This window comes from Bison bison, unplaced genomic scaffold (assembly GCF_000754665.1).
Source record: "Bison bison bison isolate TAMUID 2011002044 unplaced genomic scaffold, Bison_UMD1.0 scf7180017864215, whole genome shotgun sequence".
Taxonomy (NCBI): domain Eukaryota; kingdom Metazoa; phylum Chordata; class Mammalia; order Artiodactyla; family Bovidae; genus Bison; species Bison bison.
In genome coordinates, this window is record NW_011494787.1 from 10,159,025 (window position 1) to 10,167,336 (window position 8,312).

The 8,312-nt window shown below is 44.1% G+C and overlaps 1 protein-coding gene across 3 annotated transcripts in view; it reads right to left on the reverse strand.

The window, feature by feature from the left end:
• B4GALT4 (UDP-Gal:betaGlcNAc beta 1,4- galactosyltransferase, polypeptide 4) overlaps positions 1-6,432 on the reverse strand; it is a 32,165-nt gene extending 25,733 nt beyond the window's left edge. For 2 of the 3 annotated variants that reach the window (XR_825708.1, XM_010845365.1), the window contains exons 1-3: positions 6,347-6,432; positions 5,862-5,940; positions 4,535-4,603 (exon numbers count right to left, since the gene is read on the reverse strand). The gene's annotated coding sequence lies outside the window, so the exon portion shown is untranslated. The remainder of the gene's footprint in view (positions 1-4,534; positions 4,604-5,861; positions 5,941-6,346) is intronic. The other variant, XM_010845366.1, reaches the window with a different exon arrangement.
• Positions 6,433-8,312: the final 1,880 nt, after the last annotated feature.

Below are 8,312 nucleotides of genomic sequence, written 5' to 3' on the forward strand. Positions count from 1 at the left end.
GACAGAGGATGAAATGGCTGGATGGCATCACCAACTCGATGGACGTGAGTCTGAGTGAACTCCGGGAGATGGTAATGGACAGGGAGGCCTGGCATGCTGCAATTCATGGGGTCACAAAGAGTCGGACACGACTGAGTGACTGAACTGAACTGAACCTGGCTTTTCAGTGATCATTGCCCAGACCCTAAACAAGCAATGGTTCTGTGAAAATTAATGAAGAGAAACCTAACTGAAGTGGAATTGGGAGGCCAGAAGGGGAGATATAGATCACATCAAAACAGACTTCTTGCAACTCTGGCAGGAAGTGTTGCAACTTTACTACCACTAGCAGGAAGAGGAAGCTTTTCTCCTAGTCTGGCAACACCTCAGCCAATGAGAGACTGTCACAGCTGTCACAACTGAGCCAATGAAAAGCCACCATACTCCAAACTCCCAGTTTCCTCCAATGAACTTTTTTTTCAATAACAGCCCCTCCCAATTTCCCCCTCTACTCTATAAAAGAGTTTCCTTTCCTTTGCTTTACCAGACTTGCATGTGGTTTGACAGTTGCATGTTCCAAATTGCAATTCTTTACTGCTCCTGAATAAACCCATTTTGCTTGTAAAGTAACTGGCTGTTTTATTGGCAAGGGAAGGATAGAAATGATTAACAGCCATTTACACATACAGGTCACTTAAACTCAGACTGAGCTCCTAATGGCCAAAACTGGAAGCATCTGAGCAAGAAAATAATGATACTGTATTTTAATCCACAGAATAAAATGAATATCCATTAGTACATACTGATATAAATGATCAAATAAATAAACGGGAAAAGGCAGCTCTTTCCTACAATAAACTTTCAATTAATAAAGAAGCAGGAAATGGGGGGGGTGGGAATCACCATTAGGCAAACATCATTGTAAATAATTGTGGCAGACAAGATCCCCCAGTTGGTGCTAAAATTAGTAGGTAAAAATTTGAGGACAAACAGAGTTTACGTTGTCTCAAAGTATCTCCTCTCAAATAATATAGTCAAAGCTGTGGTTTTTCCAGTAGTCATTGACAGATGTAAGAGTTGGACCATAAACAAGGCTGAACACCAAAGAATTGATGCTTTTAAACTGTGATGCTAGAGAAGACTCTTTAAAGTACCTTGGGCTGCAAGGAGATCAAACCAATCAATCCTAAAGGAAATCAACCCTGAATATTCATTGGCAGGACTGATGCTGAAGCTCCAATACTTTGGCCACCTGATGGGAAGAGCCAACTCATTGGAAAAGACCCTGATGCTGAGAAAGACTAGGGGCAGGAGAAGGGGACGACAGAAGATGAGATGGTTGGGTGACATCACCGACTCAATGGGCATGAGTTCAAGGAAGCTCCAGGGGATAGTGAAGGACAGGGAAGCCTGGTATGCTGCAGTCCATGGGGTCGCAAAGAGTCAGACAAGACTGAGTGACTAAAAAACAAACAACAAAGGGAAAGAGTAACTTTACAGTGAAGAAACCTAGCAGATATCACCTTAACTAATGATCAAGGTTAACATCATCAGTGATGAATTGCACTCTACCAAATAACTAATCAGTACTTTTCTACAAAATACCTTCATTCTACAAAACAACTGGTACTCTTTAAAAGAGTCAAGATAATGAAGAATAAGGCAAAACTGAGGAATTACTTAGACTGAAGGAGACTAAGGGGAAATAACTAAATGCAAGGTAGGATCCTTGACAGCATATGGAAACAGAAAAAAAAATCATTGGCAGGAAAACTGATGAAATTCAAATAAAGTCTATAGTTAATAGTATTGATAACTGAACAATGGCTATGTAAAGGGCCAATATAGGGGAAGTTGAGTGAATTCTCTGTACAATATTATCAACTTTTCTCTAAGTCTAAAATTAATTACAACTAGAGCTAAAAACTCAAAGGCTGTGTATAATCCAAGTCAACATACAGCAGTAAGGTTAACTTAATTCTCAAGGAGAATCACTATTTCTTTATATTCCTAGTGCCTCACACTGACCTGACACATAATAGGTGCTAAATTTGGTAAATAATGAATGACTTTCTAGGATACACTAATTGAAACGCATAAGGACAATTATCCCCAACTACTACTAAAATAAATGTGATAATAGTATAAAAGGAGAATAAATAAAGATTAATAAAGAAGGGGGAAATTTAACTGGGCATAAAATTCTATTTAGAGAAGATTTTTAAAACTGCAAAAGGCTCACCCCCATGCTAGCTCCCTTTGGTTTACTAACACCAATGCTTTTCTAAGGGTAGAGGCCCTATCTCTAATAAATGACACTGTCTTAGTCATGCCTACCACCTTTTGCTCCTCTACCACTGACTTTTCAAAAGCAGTACGTCTCTTTTCTGATTCTAGGAGGAGATGCTGTTTAGCCTGCCACTTCCTCCCTGATCCCATGGAGCACACCAGAGCAGTGTCCCCGCCTCCTGGGCAAGAGGGGCCTGATGGTGCAGTACCACCTATTTTACAAGGGTTGGCATGAAACAGTCAGGAAACAGGAAATAAATTCAACCGGGAAAGAACTGAAATTGTTTCATTTAGTCTATGTTATGCAGCAGAAAGAAAAGAATTTCCAGTGGGGGATTTTAGCGGAGGCTCGCCGTGTATTTGTGTGTCATTCTCAGCTATCCCAGAGAATGCTACAGTGGGGTCAGCTGAAGTTCCCTTTCTGCCATTATTAGAAGCACATCAATGAGAGGCTGAAGGTCTGAGGTAATGGAAAAAACAAGGGTTTTGAAGCCACGAAAGCTAATTCAAATCTGGTTACCAGATGCATGAATGGCGCTGGGCAAGTGACCTAAAGCTGAGTCTGTTTTGCCATTTATTTTAAAAACATTTTCCAACGTGTGATTTCAAGAGTGCCTATATCAAATGCAGAGAGAAATATGTTAAGATTGCAGATTCCTGGGCCCTGCTCCAGAGCTAATGGATTAGAACACCTGGGCCTGGGACTCAGGAAAATGAATTTTTAACAAGCTCCCCAGGTGATTCTTATACGCATTAAAGTTTGAGAACCGATGAAATAAGAGATTGGACCTGTAATGCAATAGATCTTCAGAAACATTCCATTTTCCTTCTGGTGAGGCAAAGCAGTAAGAAGATATGTGAAAAGAAGATGTTTAAAATGTATTTGAATAGCTTTCGACTCTATCATTTAGAAAATCATTCTAAGAAATAATCAGGTAAACCATGATACTCAAACCAACATTACTTAAAACCACCAAAAATTCAAAAGAATCAAAATGCTAACAATAGGGACAACAGACAGGCAGAAATTGCTCGGTAGTGTCCGACTCTTTGCAACCCCACAGACTGTTGTCCATTAGACTCCTCTGTCCCTGGGATTCTCCAGGCAAGAATACTAGAAAGTGAAAGTGAAGTCGCTCAGTTGTGTCCGACTCTGCAACCATGGACTATAGCCTACCAGGCTCCTCCGTCCATGGGATTTTCCAAGCAAGAATACTAAAGTGGGCTGCCATTTCCTTTTCCAGGGAATCATATCAACCCAAGCATAAAACCTGGGTCTCCAGCATTGCAGGCAGATTCTTTACCATCTGAGCCACCAGGGAAGCTGATTGAATTAATTACAATACCTACATATGATGCCACACATGCTTTCCTTAAAATGGCACTTAAAAATTTAACTACACAGGAAAATACTCATGATAGCTAAGAGAAAAAAAAACAGAACATAAAAATGTATGTAGAATACAATCCACATTTTGCTATGTATGTGTGGTGTACATGCCTTTTATATACAAAATGTCAGAAAGAATTACTGGTGACTGTCTCTTATAACAGATTAGAGAAATATTGTTTATTCAAAATCTATTTTTTAAAAAATAGGGTTATAATCAGAAATGAGGTTTTTTTTTTTCTGATGACTGTATAGTTTTCCTTTAAAATATATTAAAATTTAGAGATGACACAATAGACAGGGATTATAATTTACCTAACTTTAGTAGCAATTTTGGAGAAGGCAATGGCCCCCACTCCAGTACTCTTGCCTGGAAAATCCCATGGACAGAGGAGCCTGGTAGGCTGCAGTCCATGGGGTCGCTAAGAGTCCGACAGGACTGAGCGACTTCACTTTCACTTTTTACTTTCATGCATTGGAGAAGGAAATGCCAACCCACTCCAGTGTTCTTGCCTGGAAAATCCAGGGACGGGGGAGCCTGGTGGGCTGCCGTCTATGGGGTCGCACATAGTCGGACACGACTGAAGTGACTTAGCAGCAGCAGCAGTAGCAATTTATTAACATAACTGGTAAGGAAATCTGTTCTAAAGAGGCCTCAATGAGCCCAAATCCTAAAAAACTTCAGAAGGGGTCAAATAATTTCCCATGCCAGAGAACTCTGCGATCTCTCTCTGAAATTCCTATTCCTAGGCTCCATCCCCAAGAGATCTTTATTTCCAAGGCCCAAGGTGGGGCCAGGTAATCAATATTTTGGGTTTGAGAAACCATTGTTCATTGATGGCTTTTTTTTAAAAAAAGAAGAAAACCACAACTGACTTGCTTTGAATGTTTCCACTTTGAATTAAAGATCTTCAAAGAAACAGTTCTCAAGTCTTGCATGCATTTCTGGAAAAAAAAAACCACAATTAACAGCTCAGTTTAAACTAGATACCAAAAGCTTATTCTATCAAGTGGCACCTAAAATATACTGAGTTAGTTTTATTGCCCTCTGCAACATTGTGTAGTCAAACAGTTCAGTACTGCTCTTTAACAGATGTTTTGAATCAGATTAAAAAAGCACGCTGAAGGGAAGCAAGATATGCCACACCAAAACAGGCCACTTTGACATACTGATTATTTTGACTTAAAGTTACTTAACAGCCAGTGTAAGGACACTTTACCCTTTTTTCTTCCCCTAAAAGCGGAAATATATCCCATGTGAAAGGTGCCTTTTCTATACCAGGAGGGCACCACATCAGGCATCCTTATTATCAGAGATAAGAATGCAAGGTGGAGAGCTCAGTACAATAAACCTTAATACTTTTTCATTAATTTACTACCCCAAACCCAACTTCTTTGTCTTATCAATTCTTCACATATGTGGTGTTTCTTTGTCTAAAAGATAATAAAGGCTGCCTGCTTTGGTTACGTCTTTGAGCCTCATATTTTTAAGGGATCCCACTGGCATGAAATTAAATTTGGTTGTCTCCTGTTAATTTGCTTTATGTTAATCCAATTTAATTATTTGTCTAGCCAAAGAACCTAGAAGGGGGCAAGAAGTTTTTCTCCCCTACAACACAAACAGGCACATGAAAACTTTGCACTTTCATAGGGTTTAAAGGCCAACCCGGCTCTAGAAAATAAAATTCCAAAAGGAAAACTATGGTCCTATTAAGCATTATCTCCTTCCCCAGAGTGATATTCCAGCACTCCAGCCCCACTGTTCAGCCTGGATGTCTAGGAGCGCCCTCCGCCCCTCTTTTTAAGCCCCCTTTCTCAGCCTGGACACTGAATCTTAGTCATCTCTATCCGAGATTCCTTGACTTTGTCGCATCCTCAATGTTATTTTTCTTTTTTAACAGACATTTAGAAATTAAACAAACAACACCCCCAACCTTCAAAGGACTGTGTTCTTCCTGCTCCCTTTCATCACCCAACGGCTGTGCCCCGGCCGCCTCCACGTCTTCATCATTCACCCACTCTTGAACACCATGCAATCCAGCACACGCCCACGCTATTGATAACTGCTCTCCCGAGGCCACCAACCCAAAGGCCTTTCCTCAGTCCCCATCCTCATGGGCTTTGGATCAACAGACAGTGTATGGACTCAGAGCCAGACTAAGCGTAGAGAGCTGATACACTTTACCATCCAGCCGATACTCACCACTCGCCGGCCCCTCCCTGCAGGCCACAGGCTGGGATCAGCGGGTGGGTTTCCCAGCAGAAACCCTGGGGAAAGAGAGCTGCAAGGAGGAAGGGACATCTTCACGCTGATGCTCCCCGCACGGACGGAGGTGCTGGGGGCGACCCCGGAACCGTGACGCGGGGCCTCGGGGGATGACCCCTGGATTCCTACCTGGCAGCACCTCGCTTGGCCATCCCTCCGGCAGCAGAGGGAGCGCCGCAGTGGTGCCTTCACCTGAGCTGGTGCCTCCCGCCGGGCTCGGCCTCCGCAGGCCCCCTGCCCGGCCGCGCCGCCCGGGAGGAGGCAGGACGGCCCTCCGAGGCCCGGCCCGCGCGCGCCTAGCCGCAACCCGGGGACCGACCCGCTCTGCCGCCCGGCAATGCCCACACAGGGTGAGTTCGTGGGCCCTCCGCGTGAAACCCTGCGTCCCGGGCACCGGCGGAGCGGAGGCCCCACGAACTCACCCCAGACGCCGCGGCGACGAGGACAGCCCGGAGAAAGCGGAGACGCGGAGCAGCTGCCGTGGGGACCGCCCCCGCCGCCAGGAGGAGGCTCCACTCGCCTGCTCCGCCCCCGCCCGCGTCGGGAGTCGCTACGGCCAGGCCCCGGGCGGGTCTGCGCGGTCCTCCGGTGGGCGGGCCTGACGGATGCCAGCCCTCCAGCCCCTACCCTCGGTCTCCTCCCCGCCCCGCTGCCCGCGGCGACCGAAGGGGAAGCTGGAGGGAAAAGGACCCCTTGTTCTTCGGGTCATCTTAATAAAGCCCTGTGCCAGTAATGCGCTAGGGTCTGGGCACTTACCAAATTACATCCTCGTAAATATTCACAAAGCTTTGGGAAGGAGATAAGAACTTGTCCGTTTTCCGGAGTAGAAAACTGTGGTTTTACAAGTTAATAAATTTACCTTACATCGCCCCGTGTTAAGCCGCTGTAGTCGTGCCCGACTCTTTGCGACCTCATGGACTGTAGCCCTCTAGGCTCCTCTGCTCATGGGATTCTCCAGGCAAGAATACTGGAGTGTGTTGCCATTTCCTTCTCCAGGGGATCTTCCTGATCCAGGGATAGAACCCGTGTTTCTTTAATCTCCTGCATTGGCAGGCGTGTTCTTTAATACTAGCACCACCCCAGCTGCACAATGTACCAAGGTAATTGACTTCCTCATTTCACAGGATTATTGAGAAAATTAACAAGTTGTGAGAAAACCAAATTTCTTCAAAGATATCATTACAAAAAGCCAAGCAGAATCATATTTATACTAAAGATTAGAGTGGAAAATCATTAAAGTGGGTTCTGCTTAGGCAGGGAAGATAGCAAACTAGATTCTCCAAGTCACCCTTCTACTGATGGGGAAGTAAATGTCTCCAAGAACCACCCCACCCCAAAAGGAACAAACCATGGTAAGAAAAAGGCTTCCCAGGTGGCGCTGGTGGTGAAGAACTCAACTGACAATGCAGCAGACAAAAGAGATGTCTGGATCGGGAAAATCCCCTGTAGGAGGGCATGGCAATCCACTCCAGGAGATGGGAATACCAGACCACTTGACCTGTCTCTTGAGAAATCTGTATGCAGGTCAGGAAGCAATAGTTAGAACTGGACATGGAACAATAGACTGATTCCAAATAGGAAAAGGAGTACATAAAGGCTGTATATTGTCACCCTGCTTATTTAACTTATATAAAGAGTACATCATGAGAAACGCTGGGCTGAATGAAGCACAAGCTGGAATCAAGATTGCTGGGAGAAATATCAATAAGCTCAGATACCCAGATGACACCACCCTTATGGCAGAAAATGAAGAGGAACTAAAGAGCCTCTTGATGAAAGTGAAAGAGGAGTGTGAAAAAGTTGGTTTAAAGCTCAACATTCAGAAAACAAAGATCACGGTATCTGGTCCCATCATTTCATAGCAAATAGATGGAGAAACAGTAGAAACAGTGGCTGACTTTATTTTTGGGGGCTCCGAAATCACTCCAGATGGTGATTGCAGCCATGAAATTAAAAGACGCTTACTCCTTGGAAGAAAAGTTATGACCAACCTAGATAGGAATATTAAAAAGCAGAGACATTACTTTGCCAACAAAGGTCCATCTAGTCAAGGCTATGGTTTTTCCAGTAGTCATGTATGGATGTGAGAGTTGGACTATAAAGAAAGCTGAGCACCAAAGAATTGATGCTTTTGAACTGTGGTGTTGGAGAAGACTTTCGAGAGTCCCTTGGACTGCAAGGAGATCCAACCAGTCCATCTGAAAGAAAATCAGTCCTGAATGTTCATTGGAAGGACTGATGCTGAAGCTGAAACTCCAATACTTTGGCCACTTGATGTGAAGAACTGACTCATTGGAAAAGACCCTGATGCTGGGAAAGAATGAAGGCAGGAGGAGAAGGGGACGACAGAGGATGAGATGGTTGGATGGCATCACCAACTCAATGGAC